The sequence below is a fragment of the Tamandua tetradactyla genome, chromosome 23 (genome assembly GCF_023851605.1).
Source record: "Tamandua tetradactyla isolate mTamTet1 chromosome 23, mTamTet1.pri, whole genome shotgun sequence".
Classification (NCBI taxonomy): domain Eukaryota; kingdom Metazoa; phylum Chordata; class Mammalia; order Pilosa; family Myrmecophagidae; genus Tamandua; species Tamandua tetradactyla.
Genome location: NC_135349.1, coordinates 33679756 through 33699075, shown reverse-complemented (window position 1 = coordinate 33699075; position 19320 = coordinate 33679756). Strand labels below are relative to the sequence as shown.

The window sequence follows — 19320 nt, the reverse complement described above, 5'->3', positions numbered from 1 at the left end:
TGCTTCAATAAACTTCATTAATACTACTAAATTTATACATCAGTAAATTAAGTTTTAAATGTGAATGGTAAAATGAATTAGAATCAAGGCAGGGACTAGGGAGAGGTAAGCCTGGGGTGCAAAATCTAAGGAAGTTCTCATTTGGCATCCCTAGCCCCAGCCCTGATTGGAATCATAAAATGTCTGCAATGGAAGGCATCTAAAATAAGTCTTTCAATTCTTTTGGATATATACTTAGGAGTGGAACTCGGCAGGTCATATGGTAATTCTATACTTAACTTTCTGAGGAATACTCAAAATGTTCTCTACAGCAGCTGCACTATTATATAATCCTAACAACAACATATGAAAGCTCCTGTTCCTCCACATTCGCACCAAAACTTATTTTCACTTTTGTTAATAACAGCCATTCTAATGGTTGTGAATGATCCCATATTGTACCTTTAGCATGTCTCCTCTCAAAGGGGAGACTCCATTCCATGACTCTCACCCGATTTCTTGTAGGTGGCTGGCAATCCACTGCATTCCTTGGCTTGTGGTAGCAATACTCTACCTCTGTCTCTATCATATAACCATCCCTCTCTCTGACTCTGTTTCTCTCTTACAGTGTCCAAATTTCCTCTCCTTATAAGGACACCAGTCATACTGGATTTTAATATCCAATTTGACCTTATCTTAACTAATAACATCTTCAAAGATTCCCTTTATGTGAACTTCAAAGTTCACATTCACAGGCTGGGGCTTAGGATCAGAACATGTCTTTTTGAGGGACACAACTCCATCCACAACACTGACACAAACAAGTCTTCTGTCAGGTTCCAATCACAAATCAAGCGCTTTCCTGCCTCTGTACTTATGTCTGGGATGACCTTCTATGGCTCTTGCCTCATCCAAGGGGCCCTTCCTATTCAGTCAACCTAACATTAGGTTCTCCCTGTTATTCTCTATCACATGCTCCCCTTTATAACACTAATTACAACCTATATTTATTTTATTAGTTAACTGTATAATAGTTTATTTTCTTTCTCACTCATGGAAATATCAGCTCCATGAAGGCCGCGACCTTTTCTGACTTAATCTGCTGTTCTTACTAGCACAGCACAAATTAGGGCACTCAATAAATGCTTTAAATAGCATTGTTTTTCTAACTTTAAGTAGCACATTCATGGTGGGGAAAAAACATAAACTGGAAGAAAAGTAAGAAGAAAAAACTGCCCATAAGCCCATCATGCTCTGTTAAGCACTATTAACACTTTGGTGTACATTCAAAGAATATTGTTAGAAATTAACTACTACAGTGTGTGCTGCTTAAATATATAATCATAATTTTAAAAATTTCTCCCCAACAGAGTAGAATTTGTTATTTCTTAAATGTAAAAATAAGGCATAATTTGCCAATATAAGTAAACCCAAAAACTTAAAAGTAATAGTATCTGGGTCTTTAGCTCATACCAAGGAATTCAAGCTTTTCAAGATTAGTGCATTAAATTCTATGATAAATTATCTGCAAAACTGGGAGAACTTTATGATTTGGACAAACGAAAGAAACAGGAATCCTACTTTGGCAGCCAATGAGAAAAAGAATTTCTAGGCTTCAGCCAATACCATCAATTCAAATAAAAAACAACACTGAGCAGCCACATGGTGCAGGGCCACCTACTGGGTACTAAAAAGGATCCTGTGGTGACATGTTATTTTTGCCACCCACATCTACTGCCTTTCTTCTGCTAAAAGAACTCAGGTTTTCCTCTGGGGAATTATGCCCCTGACCCCATTCTCCCATTCTCCCATTCTCCATCTAAATACTTCAAGTGCAGCTGACTTCATACATGCCATCAAGCCTGGCCAACCAGACCCTCAAATCAACTATCAAAGTAATTGATTCAGGGATGCAAAAGCCTGCCTATCAAATGCAATCAAGATGCCTATCAAATGCAATCAAGATTAATCAAGGGGCCTCTGCTTAAACTGCGAGAATGGAAACTTAGAACTCCTAAGGGCTATTACATGAACAGTGTGCCTGAAAGAAAAGCTAACACACAGAGACAGAGCCAAGAAATGGCAAAATAGAGAGAGCATCCTAACATCAAAATAGTTTGTTCTTTGGATCAAGACAGGCATGAAGCCTTATCCCTGGAATTATCATGGGACTTCTCAGTTCTATAAGCTAGTACAGTACCCTTTTTTCCCTTAAGCTAGTTTGAATTGGGTTTCTATCATTTGTAACCAAAAGAATCCTAAATTGAACAGGTCTCAATGCAAGTTGTCGTCCCTATTCTCAATTCCATCCACCCAAACTGCAGTATATAGCCAATGGGTTCTTAACATTACATATTAACAACCGAATTTTAATTACAAACCAAAACATAACAGACACAGCACCAATGAGAAGCAGCACAGATATCAATAATGCAAAATAAACGAATCCAAAAAAGATGAATGTTTCTTTTACATGTGATTTCACATTCTATTTAAGCATAAGGAAATTCCTGTAACAAAATGCCTTGCACTAGATGTGTCATAACTATCTATGAAGTGAAATAAATATATAGAAAAAAGAGATTCTTAAATCTCTTCTTAAACTATCCACACACAAACACACCATCTCAGTCAGTACAACCTATTTTCTTGTAGGTATAGACTTTAGGCATAGCTCCTTAGATATGTGCCTGCAAGAAATGCCCTTTATCTCTCTTCCATACTCTGTTTGCTCATATTTCCTTGAGAAAGAGAATATTTCCATTGAATGCATGAGTAAACATAAACAGAGGTGAGGATAGTATCAAAGGCCTTCAATATGCAAAGTAGGTGATAACATCAAAAAAAAGATCACTGTGGACAAACTAGCTGTCCCACTTGACATTTACAGGACTTCTTTTAAGCTTTTCCACATCTATAATCTCAATTTAACAGTGCCACCATACGAAGTAAGAACACAGAGAAACTGCCACAAAATAAGCAAGTCCAGATCGCACAGCCAGAAGAGCCACGACCATCCCTTGGTCAAGTTCCTGAGACATAACTTGACTCCTAAGACTTGTCCAAAATGATAACTGAAAGACACAGGATTTAAAATCTCAGATTTAGCAAACAAATCCAGGAACCAAGCTAGTCCAGAGCAGCACTGAAGAACAGAATGCTCAAGATGGAAAGTCTCCAGAAAAAAGGGGGACCCAGAAGAATACCTTATTCCCATAACAGATTATTTAGAAAAAAAATAAGCATGGACAGCAGAATGAACTGGGGGGAAGAGAGAAGAAAGAAATCAGAAATTTCAGTATAAACTCCAAACTAAATAGGAAGGGGACTAAGACCACAGTGAAAAATCTGCTTTTGCAAAAATAAACACTATGTATAAAGTGATGATAACCACTATGTCTTGAGTCAACCAAAAATAACAGTAAAATAGAGAATGGGGAATGGAGGTGAGGGTGACATATAAAAGTTAAATAAATCCTTATCTATAAAAATGCGAGTCACCAGGTAACACATAAAATTGATACATCAAGAAACAAATTCACAAATTTATTACACAGAAACATGAAGGAAAATACCAGGAAAAAAAAAATAGCTCTGAGAATTAAAAGTGGTGACTCCTGGGATGGGAATAAGCAGACAAAGGAAAAGAGTTTATTTTTTCCAATAAACCCTTCAATACTATTTAACTTTTTCAGCACTGTAGGTGATTGTCATGGTCAGATTCATGTGTCAACTTGGCCGGTTGGTGGTGCCCATTTGTCTGGTTGGGCAAGTGCTGGCCTGTCTGCTACTATGAGTACATTTCATAGAATTAAATCATGAGCACGTCCGCTACATCCACAGCTGACTGTACTTGTAATGAGCCAAAGGGAGTGTCTTCTGCAATGAGTGATATTTAATCTAATCACTGGAAGGCTTTTAAGGAGGATTCAGAAGAGACAGTCCCTCTTCCTGCTTCGACCCACAAGGCTCTTCTGTGGAGTTCATCCAGACTCTTCATTGGAGTCATCAGCTTCACAGCCTGCCCTAAGGATTTTGGACTCTACACTCCTTAAAGGTTACGTGAGACACTTTTATAAATTTTATATCTATGGATACTTCCTGCTGATTCTGTTTCTCTAGAGAACCCTAACTAATACAGCTTGGTACCAGGAGTGGGGTGATTCTTAAGAAACAGAATCTTAAAAATGGGCTTTTATGATTGGTTTTCTACTCTGACTGGACTCAAAGGCACTAAGGACTCTGATTCCCATAATCAGAATGATACTGCTAATCCATGGGGTGAGTTGGCAAAAGAGACAGTCAAAATATCACCATTCAATTCTTCTAATGCTTAGCTTGTATGAAGCCAGGTTCTGGAGGATAATGTTTTTTATACCTTCATGGAATTTTGTGGAAATAAGAGGTATAGAGATGTTGGCTGGTTGTTGTTGGATACACTGTATACATTAATGAATGAAAGGGATGGGCTTAAGGCTTCAAATGAGAAGCTTAAACACCATCTGACAGATGTAAATATTTCAGTAAGTGGCCTGAAGGAAGATCTTATTTCTTTTTTTTTTTTTTTAAGATCTTATTTCTGTAGCTGCAGACCGGAGAGCTCCGAAAACCAGACTCAGAATTCTATTGTTAGAGTAGCAACTTTGCAATGTAAACTGAAATCTCAATCTTGCATGATGTCGACCGTTAAAGTGAGGGCACTAATTGGAAAGGAATGGGACCCTGAAAAATGGGATGGTGACATATGGATTGACAATGATGTCCGTGGAGAGGTTGAAACCTTAGGTCATGCTGAGTCTTCTCTAGGTAACCCTGTAACACTCTGCCCAGAGGACATAGCCAACCCACCTCCAGCCTGCCCTGAGGTGTTGGCCACCTAAACTTCACCTGAAGGGATTAGCCCTAGTGTGATTAATCTTGTTTCACCGGATGAAATTGCCAATGAATGCACTAAAGCAAATGGCTTGGAAGATACTTCTAATTCCTTTCATGACCCACCCCCACCACCCCTCATTCCTTCCAGACCTATAACTAGACTAAAGTCCCAACAGGCCCCAAAAGGTGAGGTACAAAGTATCACCCAAGGTACATTATACTCCAAAAGAACTCTGTGAGTTTTCCAATTTATATACACAGAAATCAGGGGAATAGGTATGGCAATGGATTCAAGGGTGTGAGATAATGGTGGGAGAAATATAAAGCTGGCTCAGGCTGAACTTATTGATATGGATGCACTAAACAAGGATTCTACATTCAATGTTATAGCTCAAGGGTTTAGAGTTTATTTGGATGGATGGCTGAAATATGGATCAAAAGGTGGCTGACATTACCTGAGGTTGAAATGCCAGAACTGCGCTGGTATAATGTAGAGGAGGGGATCCAGAGGCTTAGAGAGACTGGAATGTTAGAGTGGATTTATCATGGAAAGTCTGCTCTTACACCCCAGGAATGTCCAGAGGATGCACCTTTTACCAGAACTGTGAAAAATAAATTCGTGAGACTAGCACCATCATCCCTGAAGAGCTCTGTAGTTGCACTTCTCTGTAAGTCAGATGTTACTGTGGGAACAGCTGTCACTGAGCTGGAATCCTTAGACACAATGGGGATGTCCAGATCCCAAGTTGGCAGAAGCTAAGTGCAGCCCTTAATCGCCAAAAACAAGGTGGATATGGCTATCATAATAGACAGCAGACTCAAAGCAGGACTCAAAATAATCTGACTCACAGAGACTTGTGGCATAGGCTAGTAGATATAGGGTACCTAGAAGTACAATAGATGGGCAGTCTACTAAGTTCTTGTTTGAGCTATATAAACAAAAGAGTTCTAGATCAAGTGAACAGAAATCTAACCTGAATTACAAAAACACAGAGTTATGGCCCCTTAAACAATTTCCAGACATGAGACAGTTTACAGACCCAGAGTCCCTTGAATGAGGGGAGGGCAGCTCCCTTTAAGGGTGGACTCTGTTACAATGCCACAAATTTATACTGTCAATCTTCCTCCAAGCCTTCCCCAAGGACACCAGTGGTCTTTTACCAGGGTAAGTTTGCACTGGGGAAAAGGAAATGATCAGATATTTCAGGGATTAGACACTGGTTCATAAGTGACATTAATTCCAGGGGACCCAAAATGTCACACTGGTCTACCAGTCACAGTGGGGTTTATGGAGGTTAGGTGATCAATGGAGTTTTAGCTCAGATCCATCTCACAGGGGGTCCAGTGGTCCCGTGGACAAATTTTATGATTATTTCCCCAGTTCCCGAATGCATGATTGGAACAGACATACTGAGCAACTGGTAGAATCCCCACATTGGCTCTCTAACTCATGGAGTGAGGGCTATTGTGTTAGAAAAGGCTAAGTGGAAGCAACTAGAACTGTCCTTACCTAGCAAAATAGTAAATCAAAAGCAATACTGGATTTCTGGAGGGATTGCAGAAATTACTGCCACTCTTAAGGACTTGAAGGATGCAGGGGTGGTGATTCCCACCACATTCCCATTCAACACTATTTGGCATGTACAGAAAACAGATGGGTCTTGGAGGACAACAATGGATTATTGTAAGCTCAACCAGGTGGTAACTCCAACTGCAACTGCTGTTCCAGACGTGGTATCATGGCTTGAGTAAACGAATACATCCCCTAGTACCTGGTATGCAGCTATTGATCTGGCAAATGCTTTTTACTCAAGCTATTTAAGGACCACCAGAAACAGCCTGCTTTCAGCTGGCAAGGTCAGCAATATACTTTTACTATCCTACCTCAGGGGTATATCAACTCTCCAGCCCTGTCATAACCTTGTCCAGAGGGACCTTGATCATTTATCCCTCCCACAAGACATCACACTAGTCCATTATATTGATGATATCATGTTGATTGAACCTAGTGAGCAAGAAGTAGCAACTACTTAAGACTTACTGGTAAGGCATTTACGTGTCAGAGGATGGGAGATAAATCCAACAAAAATACAGAGGCCTTCCACCTCAGTATAATTTCTAGGTATCTAGTGGTGTGTAGCATGTCGAGATATCCCTTCTAAGGTGAAGGATAAGTTGCTGCATCTGGCCCCTCCTATGACCAAAAAGAGGCACAATGGCTAGTAGGTCTCTTGGGATTTTGATGACAACATATTCTTTATCTGGGTGTGCTACTCTAGTCCACTTATTGAGTTTCCAGAAAAGCTGCTAATTTTGAGTGGGGACCTGAACAAGAGGAGGCTCTGCAACAGGTCCAGGCTGCTGTACAAGCTGCTCTGCCACTTGGACCATATGATTCAGCAGATCCAATGGTGTTGGAAGTATCAGTGGCAAAGAGAGATGCTATCTGGAGCCTTTGGTAGGTCCCTGTAGGAGAATCACAATGCAGACCCTTAGGATTTTAGAGCAAAGCCTTACCATCTGCTGCAGATAACTACTCTCCTTTTGAAAAACAGCTCTTGGCCTACTACTGGGCCTTAGTAGAGACTGAACACTTAACCATGGGCCACCAAGTTACTGTGAGTCCTGAATTGCCTACCATGAGTTGGGCATGCACAGCAGCACTCCACCATAAAATGGAAATGGTATATTAGAAATAGAGCTTGAGCAGGTCCTGAAGACACAAGTAAGTTACATGGGGAAGCGGCCCAAATGCCCATGGTCCCCACTTCTGCTATATTAACTTCTCTTCCCCAGACCAGGACTATGGCCTCGTGGGGAGTTCCTTACAGTAAACTGACTGAGGAAGAGAAAACTCGGGTCTGGTTTACAGATGGCTCTGCATGATATACAAGTACTACCCAGAAGTAGACAGCTGCAGCACTACAACCCCTTTCTGGGATGTCCCTGAAGGACAGTAGTGAGGGGAAATCCTTCCAGTGGGCAGAACTTCGAGCAGTGTAGCTGGCTGTTCAATTTGCTTGGAAGAACTGGCCAGAGGTGCGTTTGTATACTGACTCATGGGCTGTTGCTAATGGTTTGGGTGGATGGTCAGGGACTTGGAAAGACAATAATTGGAAAACTGGTAACAAGGAGGTCTGGGGAAGAGGCATGTGGATAAACTTTTCTGACAGGCCTAAAAACATTAAGATATTTGTGTCCCATGTGAATGTGCACCAGACAGTGACTTCAGCAGAGGAACGTTTTAATAATCAAGTGGATAAGATGACCCATTCTGTGGATACCAGTCAGCCTCTTTCCCCAGCAACTCCTGTCATTGCCCATGGGCTCACGAACAAAGTAGTCATGGTGGTAGGGATGGAGGTTATGCATGGGTTCAGCAACATGGACTTCCACTCACCAAGGCTGACCTGGCTACAGCCACTGCTGAGTGCCCAATCTGACAGTAGCAGAGACCCACACTCAGCCCCCGATATGACACCATTCCCCAAGGTGACCAGCCAGCTACATGGTTTCAGGGTGATTATACTGGACCACTCCCTTGATGGAAAGGGCAGCAATTTGTTCTAACTGGGATAGACACATACTCTAGAAATGGGTTTGCTTTCCCTGCACGCAATGCTTATGCCAAAACTACCATCATGGACTAACAGAATGCCTTATTTATCACAGAACACACTTCATAGCAAATGAAGTACAGGAATGGGCACATACTCATGGAATTTTCTGGTCTTACCATGTTCCCCATCATCCAGAAGCAGCTGGATTGACAGAACGGTGGAACAGCTTTTAAAAACTCGATTACAGTGCCAACTAGGTGGCAATACCTTGAAGGGCTGGGGTAATGTTCTCCAGGAAGCTGAATCAGCATCCACTGTATGGTTCTGTTTCTCCTATAACCAGGATCCATGGGTCCAGGAACCAAGGGATGAAAATGGGAGTGGCACCACTCACTATCATCCCTAGTGATCCACTAGGAAAATTTTTGCTTCCTGACCCTGTGAACCTTCAGCTCTGCTGGTCTATAGGTTTTAGTTTCAGAAGGCGGAGTGCTTCCACCAAGAGAAACAACAATGATTCCACTGAACTGGAATCTAAGGCTGCCACCTGGTCCCTTTGGGCTATTCATGACCCTGGATCAACAAGCCAAGAAGGGGATTACTTTACTGGCTGGGGTGATTGACCTTGACTATCAGGGGGAAATAGGACTGCAACTACAAAATGGAGGTAAAGAAAAGTTTTCCTGGAATACAGGAGAGCTCCTAGGGTGTCTTTTAGTACTATCAGGCCCTGTGATTAAAATCAATGGAAAACTGCAACAACCCAATCCAGGTAGGACTACCAATGGCTCTGAAACTTCAGGAATGAAGGTTTGGGTCACCCACCAGGCCAAGAACCATGGCCAGCTGAAGGGCCTGCTGAGCATAAGGATACATGGAATGGGTAGTGGAAGAAGGTAGTGATCAATACGAACTATGACCACATGATCAATTACAGAAACGAGGGCTGTAATGCCTACAGATTTAAGTTGTAAGATATCAAGTTTAAGAATGAATATTACCCAAGGACTTGAACCCTATTCTGAGTAGATTTAATGCATTTCTGGTTGTACATAGACAACTGAGTATTGTTAGGTGAGAAAAAAAATGTGTCTTTTATTGCTTTCTATTTAGAGATTAAGTATAGTTAAAGGTGATATGTATAGCTGCCAAGATGACAAGGTGGACTGCCGTGGTCAGTTTCATGTGTCAACTTGGCCAGGTGGTGGTGCCCATTTGTCTGATTGTGCAAGTGCTAGCCTGTCTATTACTATGAGGACATTTCATAGAATTAAGTCATGATTACAACGGCTGCATCCACAGCTGATTGCATTTGTAATCAGCTAAGGGGAATGTCTTCTGCAATGTGTAACATTTAGACTAATAACTGGAAGCCTTTTAAGGAGGATTCAGAAAAGACAGTCCCTCTTCCTGCTTTGGCCAGCAAGCCTCTCCTGGGAAGTTCATCCAGACCCTTCATCGGAGTATTCACCTTCATAGACTGCCCTATGGATTTTGGACTCCACATTCCTCAAAACTTACATGAGACACTTTTATAAATTTTATATCTATAAATATTTCCTGCTGATTCTATTTCTCTAGGGAACCCTAGCTAACACAGTGATGAAATAATTCAAGGGAATTCAAGAAAAAGAAAAATGAAACCAATTAACTAATTTGGGGGGCTAATTTGGGGGATTTTCCAATCCATATTTTAGCTAAACCTGCTAAGCTACATAGCCTTTTAGAAGTGGTACAGCTCTTTTCAAACAGAACCTTCAAATGTTCCTTATTGACCTCATAGGAATTGTTCCTTTTCTAAGAGCTATGAAGTCTCCAAGAGATGCTTATTGGATGCCTTCTCTGGACTAGGAGCTTCAAATCTGTCATCTAGTTCAATACTCACAAGAATTCTCTGATGTGTATAGCAACTTCATTTTACTAATGAGGAAACTGAGGCTCAAAGAGGTCAGTTGCCTGAGCTCTTGGTGCTCATGTGTAGCAGCCCAAAGATTTTAAAATAGGTCTGTCCTTCTCCAAAGTCAACACCCTCCCACTCTGCCACACTCCTCAGACTAATACATTGTTAACAGCTACAAACATATTATCCTGAATTAGAAACTCCTTAATCTATTCAAGGCAACCTATCTGTCTCCAGCCTTCCTTTCCAGCTGCCTCTCTGACCATATCCCAATGTTCACACCACTCTAGTGAGTTTATAATTATTCCCAAAACAATCCCTGAATTTTCCTATTCTGTCCCTCCTGTACCATATGATTCCCTCTGCCCTAAATTCACCTCTTCAATCTATCAAAATCTTAGATCCATGGGAAAATGCTCATGCTATACTGCTAACTGGGAAAAAGAAAAGATACAAAATTGCATATACCAAATGGATATGGTGGTTCTTAAAAGAAATATACACAAAGGAAAAATTGGAAAAAAATACTAATAATTATGTGGATGGGCTTACTAACAAATCATGTTATTTTTAAATTTTTCTATATTTTTTCAAATTTTAAATAACCTGTACTATTTTATAATTAGAAACCTTTTCATTTTTTTTATTTTTTGCATGGGCAGGCACCGGAAATCGAACCCAAGTCTTCATCATGGCAGGTGAGAACTCTGCCACTGAGCCACTGTGACCCACCCAAAACCTTTTATTTTTATTTTAATTCATCTGTCTTTAAAGTTCCAGACACACATTAGCTCTTTTTGAAAAGCTTCCTCGATTTTCCCTCATCCTATTTGGGGAGGCCTAATGAAATTTTCACATTCCAGCCTGTAATAAAATTATTTGTATACTTGTTCTCTCCTGGCCTCACCCTCAAATGGGTTGTAAAGGTTCCTGAAGCATAGCAACTTTATCTTTATCATCTTTGTAGTCCCCACTGACCCTAAAATATTCAATATTTTAAAATAATACAAGTATTATTTGGAAATTCATACTTTGGTTATACTAGACAGAAACTATAAGAAAAAAAACTGAACTTCTATATGTTCACCTACCTGGTTGTTTGAGAATAAGTAAATACTTTGGTAAACATCAGCATTCCACACAAAGAATTCCACACATACCAAAGAACTCTGAGAGCCAAGGTATGAATCTAATGTCAAATAGTTTCTTACATATTTTCATAAGGGCAGAGGAAATGATTAAGCAAAGCATTTGCTTCCAGGCTTACTACTGAAAGACAAGAAGGCTCATATAGATGTAGCGGCACCTCTGGCTCCCACATGCCCCATGCTGGCCAAATGTAGATGACACAACCTTAGAAATAAATTCTTTTTTTTTTCTTGCATGGGCTGGCCCCAGGAATCAAAACCGGGTCTCCGGCATGGCTTGCGAGAACTCTGCCACTGAGCCACCGATGCCCACCCAAGAGATAAATTCAAAACAGAAAAATAAAAACCAAACCTGAGCTAAAAGGTTCCCAACCTTTTAATAGCTGCTTTGTTCCCCGCCTTCATCTCTGGAAAACCCAATAAGCTGCTGAGAAGGAAAAAATGTAACATTTTTCAGCTAACATCTGACAGTAGATCTCAATTTAATGGACAAGAATCCATGAGTCAAAAAATGACTATTTACCTTTAAAAATGTTTATTATGTCATAAGATCACTGAAATAAATCTTTCTGCTACATTTAAAATTATTTTATAAAAAGTTGCTTCATTTTAGTAACTGAATTCATTAGTTATATAAAATGAATTAGGTACATATATTTGTATATACCCATAATGTCACTCTAAGGAGGAGATGGGGTAATATGATGGGGATGTACCAATTTAAAAGATTTCCTTTAAGAAATGCATAAGGCAGCACAAAAGTCTTGCAGGAAGATGACTGATTAAAGAGTACATTACCTTAGGGTAAAAAACTCTTTCCTGATATTTGCCAAAATTTATCATTGAAAGGAAAAAACACCACCATTTCATCTGTGGTGAAGCCAGGGAAAAGAGTTGTACTTCAAACTTCAGAGAAATTTCAGTCAGATATTCAATCAGTGTGGTCCAAGATGAGCAGGGATACTGGCAACTAGTGCCCAACTGGAATGGCAAGCACAGATGGCATGGCAGAAAGAGGTACAGCTAGGGCAAAGAGAGAAGCATGGGTAAAGTGTGGTAAGAAGGCCTGTTTCCACCTCAGCCCAGTAGTGGGGATAGCCCACAAGGCTGAAAAGGCCCACTTTCCCCCTTCTGAATTGAGATCCTGCCTACAAAGAGCTGGGTCTGATATCAAGCCTGATTCAAATTTGTGCATGAAAAATAAAAGAACTGTCAAAAACACCCACTTATCCACAAACCAAAGCCCATGATCCTGACTACAGGACATCATTTAAATCTGATGCCCACTCCAAGTAGCCATCTCACTCAGAAGGAAAGGAAAATAGCTTAAATTCACAGAGCTGCAACCTCACACATAAGTGAACAAACACCCCAACCACACAGCTGAGCTCCAGGGGCTGCAGTTACAACAACATCATGAGAAAAATGTGAGGAACAAAACTCCCAGTGATTTCTGCAAAGCCCTCTTATTCTCTCTAAGCAATGAAAGGCACAATGATGAATTTCAGCCTTTAAAAAAGGGTTAAAGGAAGGCTCTCAATGGAGCCCCAGGGAAAAAGGAGCTGTCAAGGAGACTTCAATATACACTATTTTTGGGTAAAGAGCTGGCCCAGGAAAAAAAAACAACCAAATCCTAAGATGAGTAAGCAAAGGAAAAAACCTAATAAACTCCACCATAGGACCTATGCAAATATACCACAAAGAGGAAAAAATGAAAAAAGAAAAGGAACAAAGCATGAAGAAGGTACATCAAGAGAACACTTCAAAAGATTTACTACAAGAAATAGAAGGAAAAAAAGATTTACTACAAGAATAGAAGAAAATTTTAGGCTACTACTGCTTGATCGAGTCACCACAATGAAACAGAGACAGAGTCCAGCAGAGATAAGGAAACTTGGGAAGAAAATAATGACATAACAGAAATTATAAATTAGATTGTGAGGCATGCAACTAGGTGAAGGAACATCGAGGACATTATGTTGAATGAGATGTCAGAAACTAAAAGACAAATATTATTATGCCTCACTCATATGGACTAACTATAATATACAAACTTGGAGATCTGAAGTCGAGAGCAAGGGTTACCAGGTTGGGGCCTACTGTAAAGGGTCCTAGATTGTAATCTCTTACAGTAATCACCTCTTTTCTGGAGATGTAATTGTTATTTCTAAGTTCTGAGACACTGAGCTATTTGTGTATAACCTGGTCATTCCTTGGAACTACAGGCATTTGTGTGACACCTGAAACTCTGAGTTAAGAGTTCTGAAGCTATAAAAGTAAGCATTATCCTATACAGCAACTGTTTAAAAAGTTGAAAAAGTGATCAGACTCTGGGGACACCCAAATCAATAGGCCAAGCCCTTGATCTTGAGGCTTACTCTTGTGAAGCATATGTAGGTAGCAGAGAAGCTTAGATTACCTATAGGCATGCCTAAGAGTTACTTCTGGAGGATCTATGTTGTTGCTCAGATGAGGCCTCAGTCTCTCTAAGCCCAACTCTGCAAGTGAAATCATTGCCCTCCCCCCTACATGGGACATGACATCCAGGGGTGAAAGTCTCCTGGCAGTGTGGGAGAGGACTCCCAGCAATGAGTCCGGCCCTGGCAACATGGGATCAACAATTCCATCCTGACCAAAAGGGGGAAAAGAAGCGTAACTAATAAAGTATCAGTGGCTGAGAGAGTTCAAATAGAGTCAAGAGGCTATTCTGGAGGTTGCTCTTACACAAGCTTCAGTTAGATATTGCTACCTATCATAATTTGCCAAACCCCAACCAGGACCATTCCAGCCAATCCTAAAGAACACCTAGGGCAATATATAAGATTCCACAAGGATTCCATGCACTAGAGTAACTTTCCAGAAACCTACAACTTCCAGATGGGTCCCTGGTCCAGATAAGTCTTGAAACCTAGCCCAGCCTCTCCAGAACACCAGATAGTTTCATCTCCCTACCCCATATTAGGGACGGTCTAGACCCTTCCAATATGAAAAATTTAGAATTGCCATAGCCCAAACACCCCTAAAGAGAGGGATGGAAAGATCAAAGGTGACGGTGGAGTTACACAGAGAAGATAGGATTTAACAAATAAATATGAATGCTGAATCATTAAATCGATATCTCTTTCAGTCTCCAGTATTTTAGAGCAGCTAGAAGTAAAAACCTAAAATTGTGAAATTGTAATCCATGTCAAACTCTGAAATATGTTCTACAACTAATCGTCGTGCTGTGCTTTGAAATTTACAGCTTTTTCGTATACATGTTATTTTTCACAAAAAAAAAGAAGAAAAGTCGATTGTGACGATAAAAAAATATTTATGCCTTTTAGCCTCCTATATTCTAGAACAGCTAGAAGGAAAAATATGAGAGGATCGTATGGTAGCCCATGACAAATTCTGGGAAATGTCCTATAATGCTTAAAAATTTTTAGAGGAAAGCTACATGATATAAAAACTAATAATTTTATAGTATACCATGATGAAACTTCTACACTATGCCAATATTCTAGAATGTGGCAATATGGCAAGGCAAGGTGGGTGGAAGGAGGAAAAGTGCAAATGTACTAACCAGGGGGAGTCAAAAGATACTGTTCCATTTATGAGGTTGATAAATTGAGAAATAAGTTTAGTTTATGATTTTAAGTCATAAATCACTAGTGAAACTAAAATGAAGCTATATAACTTTCAAATTATCTGAGAAGAAAAACACACACAAAATATAAATATAGGCAAATAAAGAGATCAAAAGATACAGAATGAAACTACAAATATAAAATAGAAAAACCAAGAATATCTGTTAAAAAAAAAAACTAAATGGGATAGAATCAATTATTAAAAGAGAAATACATTCATATCTACTAGAATGGCCACTACTAACAAAACCAGAAAACTACAAATGTTGGAAAGAATGTGGAGAAAATGGAACATTTATTCACTGCTGGTGGGAATGAATGCAGAATGGTGCAGCCACTGTGGAAGGCAGTCTGGTGGTTCTTCAGGAAGCTAAGTATAGAATTGCTGTAAGATCCAGCAATACCTCTACTAGGTATATACTCAGAAGAACTGAAAGCAAGGATGTGAATACACATCTGCACACTGATGTTCATAGCGGCTTTATTCACAATTGCCAAAAGATGGAAATAACCCAAGTGCCTATCAACCAATGAATAGATAAACAAAATGCTGTATATACATATGATGGAATATTATTCTGCTTTAAGAATGAATGAAGTCTTGATGCATATGACAAATGGATGGACCTTGAGGACATTATTTTCAGTGAAATAAGCCAGGTACAAAAGGACAAATATTGTATGTTCTCACTAATATGAACTAATTTAGTGAGCAAACTCCGGGAATTAATACCTAGAACATCGGTTACCAAGAGATTGAATGAGGGTAGAGAATGGGGAGCCGATGCTCACTTTGTGCAGAATTTCTAGTAAGCTTGACTTTATTGTTTGGAAATGGATAGAAGTGATAGTAGCAAATTATTCTCAATGTAATTAACAGTGCTGAATTATGGATGTGATTGTGGTTTAAAGGGGAAGTTTAGGGTCATACATGTCACTAGAAGGAACACTAAAGGATAAAACATGAGAGTGTATACCATAGTGACCGCTGTTGCAAACAATGAAGGTGGTTAAAAGTACAAATATAAGAGATGCTCAACGTCCCCGGCCATTAGAGAAATGCAAATCAAAACCACAATGAGATATCATCTCACACCCGCCAGAATGGCCATTATCAACAAAACAGAAAATGACAAGTGCTGGAGAGGATGCGGAGAAAAAGGCACACTTATTCATTGTTGGTGGGAATGCCAAACAGTACAACCTCTGTGGAAGGCAGTTTGGCGGTTCCTCAAAAAGCTGAATATAGAATTGCCATACGACCCAGCAATACCATTGCTAGGTATCTACTCAGAGGACATAAGGGCAAAGACACAAACAGACATTTGCACACCAATGTTTATAGCAGCATTATTTACAATTGCAAAGAGATGGAAACAGCCAAAACGTCCATCAACAGACAAATGGCTAAACAAACTGTGGTATATACATACAATGAAATATTATGCAGCTTTAAGACAGAATAAACTTATGAAGTATGTAACAACATGGATGGACCTTGAGAACATTATGCTGAGTGAGTCTAGCCAAAAACTAAAGGACAAATACTGTATGGCCTCACTGATACGAACTGACATTAGTGAATAAACTTGGAATATTTCCTTGGTAACAGAGACCATCAGGAGATAGAAATAGGGTAAGATATTGGGTAATTGGAGCTGAAGGGATACAGACTGTGCAACAGGACTGGATACAAAAACTCAGAAATGGACAGCACAATACTACCTAACTATAATATAATTATGTTAAAACACTGAATGAAGCTGCATGTGAGAATGATAGAGGGAGGAGAGCTGGGGACCTAAATGAAATCAGAAAGAAAGAAAGATGTTAAACATTGAGATGGTATAATCTAGGAATGCCTAGAGTGTATAATAACAGTGACTAAATGTACAAATTTAAAAAATGTTTTTGCATGAGGAAGAACAAAGGAATGTCATTATTGCAGGGTGTTGAAAATAGATGGTAATTAATATTTTAAAATGTCACCTTATGGTGTGAGACTAAAGCAAAAAATGTTTGTTACAAAATTTATATTTTGACTAGTGCATTTCCTAATATAACTTATATAGATAGTTTGATTGAACGCCATAAGTACTTGGAATCTCAGGTAGAACATAAGATTTTGTTGGTTTGTCCAGAGTGATGTCCCGATGAATCCCAGAGTGATTTGATCAGTGAGTGGAAAAGTATTTGCAAAGCCCCCTTCGGGAAATGGTGAGAACGGGGAGAAATTCAACTTCCCCAAGTTGAATTCTTGATATTCTCACAAGCAGTGTGAACAACCAAAGCTATAGGCTGAGCCCCCAGTCTTGGGGCTTGTTCATATGAAACTTAACCCCACAAAGGATAGGTCAAGTCTACTTAAAATCTAGGCCTAAGAGTCACCCCCAAGAGAGCCTCTTTGGTTGCTCAGATGTGGCCTCTCTCTCCAGCCAACACGACGAGCAGTCTCACCACGCTCCCCCTCTCTGCATGGGACATGACTCCCAGGGGTGTGGACCTTCCTGGCAACGTGGGACAGAGATCCTGGAATGAGCTGAGACTCAGCATCAAGGGATTCAGAAAAACCCTAGAATGAGCTGAGAATTAACATCAAGGGATTGAGAGAACCTTCTCGACCAAAAGGGGGAAGGGTGAAATGAGATAAAGTGTCAATGGCTGAGAGATTCCAAACAGAGTCGAGAGGTTATCCTGGAGGTTATTCTTACGCATTAAGCAGATATCACCTTGTTGTTCAAGATGTAGTGGAGAGGATGGAGGGAACTGCCTGAAAATGTAGAGCTGTGTTCCAATAGCCATGTTTCTTGATGATGACTGAACAATGATATAGCTTTCACAATGTGACTCTGTGATTGTGAAAACCTTGTGTCTGATGCTCCTTTTATCTACCATATCAACAGATGAGTAGAACATATGGAATAAAAATAAATAATAGGGGGAACAAATGTTAAAATAAATTTACTTTGAAATGCTAATAATAAATGAAAGCGAGGGGTAAGGGGTATGGTATGTATAACCTTTTTTTTCTGTTATCATTTTATTTCTTTTTTGTTGTCTTTTTATTTCTTTTTCTAAATCAATGCAAATGTTCTAAGAAATGATGAATATGCAACTATGTGATGATATTAAGAATTACTGATTATATATGTAGAATGGAATATATGTTAATATTTTTGTTTGTTTGTTGTTCATTTTTTAATTAATAAATAAAAAAAGTACAAACATAAGAACATTCTTCCATGAACTAGAACAAATGTACATTACTATTACAAGGTGTTAATAATAGGGTGGTAAATGGAGAAAAATACAGCTAATGCAAACTATGGATCACTGTTAAGAGGAATACTGTAATATTCTTCCATCACTTGTTACAAAAGTACTATACCAATACTAAGCATCAATAATAGGGGATATAAGGAGTACAGGATTTTTCTTTTTGGAGCAATGAAAATGTCCCCTAATTGAATGTGGTGGTGAATACACAACTCTGTGATTATACCAAGAGCCAATATATACTTTGGATGGACTGTATGGTATGTGAATAAAACTCTTTAAAAAAAGAGATAAATACAAAGATTAGATCAAAAAACAAAATTCAACTACATGTTATCTGCAACAGACAAATCTAAAATAAAATTTCTCTGAACATTTGAAGGCAAAAAAAAATGGACAAGGGCATACAAAACAAAAGCAAGCAAGAAAGAAGGTAGGAGTAATAACATTAATATCCAAGTTGAACTGCAGACAGAAAACATTAAATGATAACATGACAATATTTGATAAAAATGCTACTTAAATCCTAAAAGCAGTAAGAAAGAATGAAAGCTTCCCAATTGTTTTCATGAAGCCAACATAATCACGTACCAAAACCAGACAAAGATATTCCCTTATGGGATTATCTAGTAAAAAAATTCTAAATAAGATATTAGCAAATAATATCAACATTACACTTGTTCTTGAATTGCAAAAATGGCCCAACATTAGGAATGCTTTTAGTATGATTTGTCACATATAGGTCAGAGAAAATAAAAATGACAGTCGATTGCAAGAGTTGTTTAATAAAATTTGATAATATTGATTTTTTTTCATTATATAGATACTTCTTTATTGTTTCTAGAATACTGATTTTTTAAATATTATCTGACACAATAGTACCAAGTACTCTCTGAAAACTGCTTCTGCCCTTGGAGGTGCTGATCAGTGCAAGGATTACCATACAGATGGTG

At 39.1% G+C, this 19320-nt stretch overlaps 1 protein-coding gene across 1 annotated transcript in view; it reads right to left on the bottom strand.

Annotated features, from left to right (window-relative positions):
* COG7 (component of oligomeric golgi complex 7) overlaps window positions 1-19320 on the bottom strand; it is a 123169-nt gene that overhangs the window by 87436 nt on the left and 16413 nt on the right. The window lies entirely within an intron of this gene.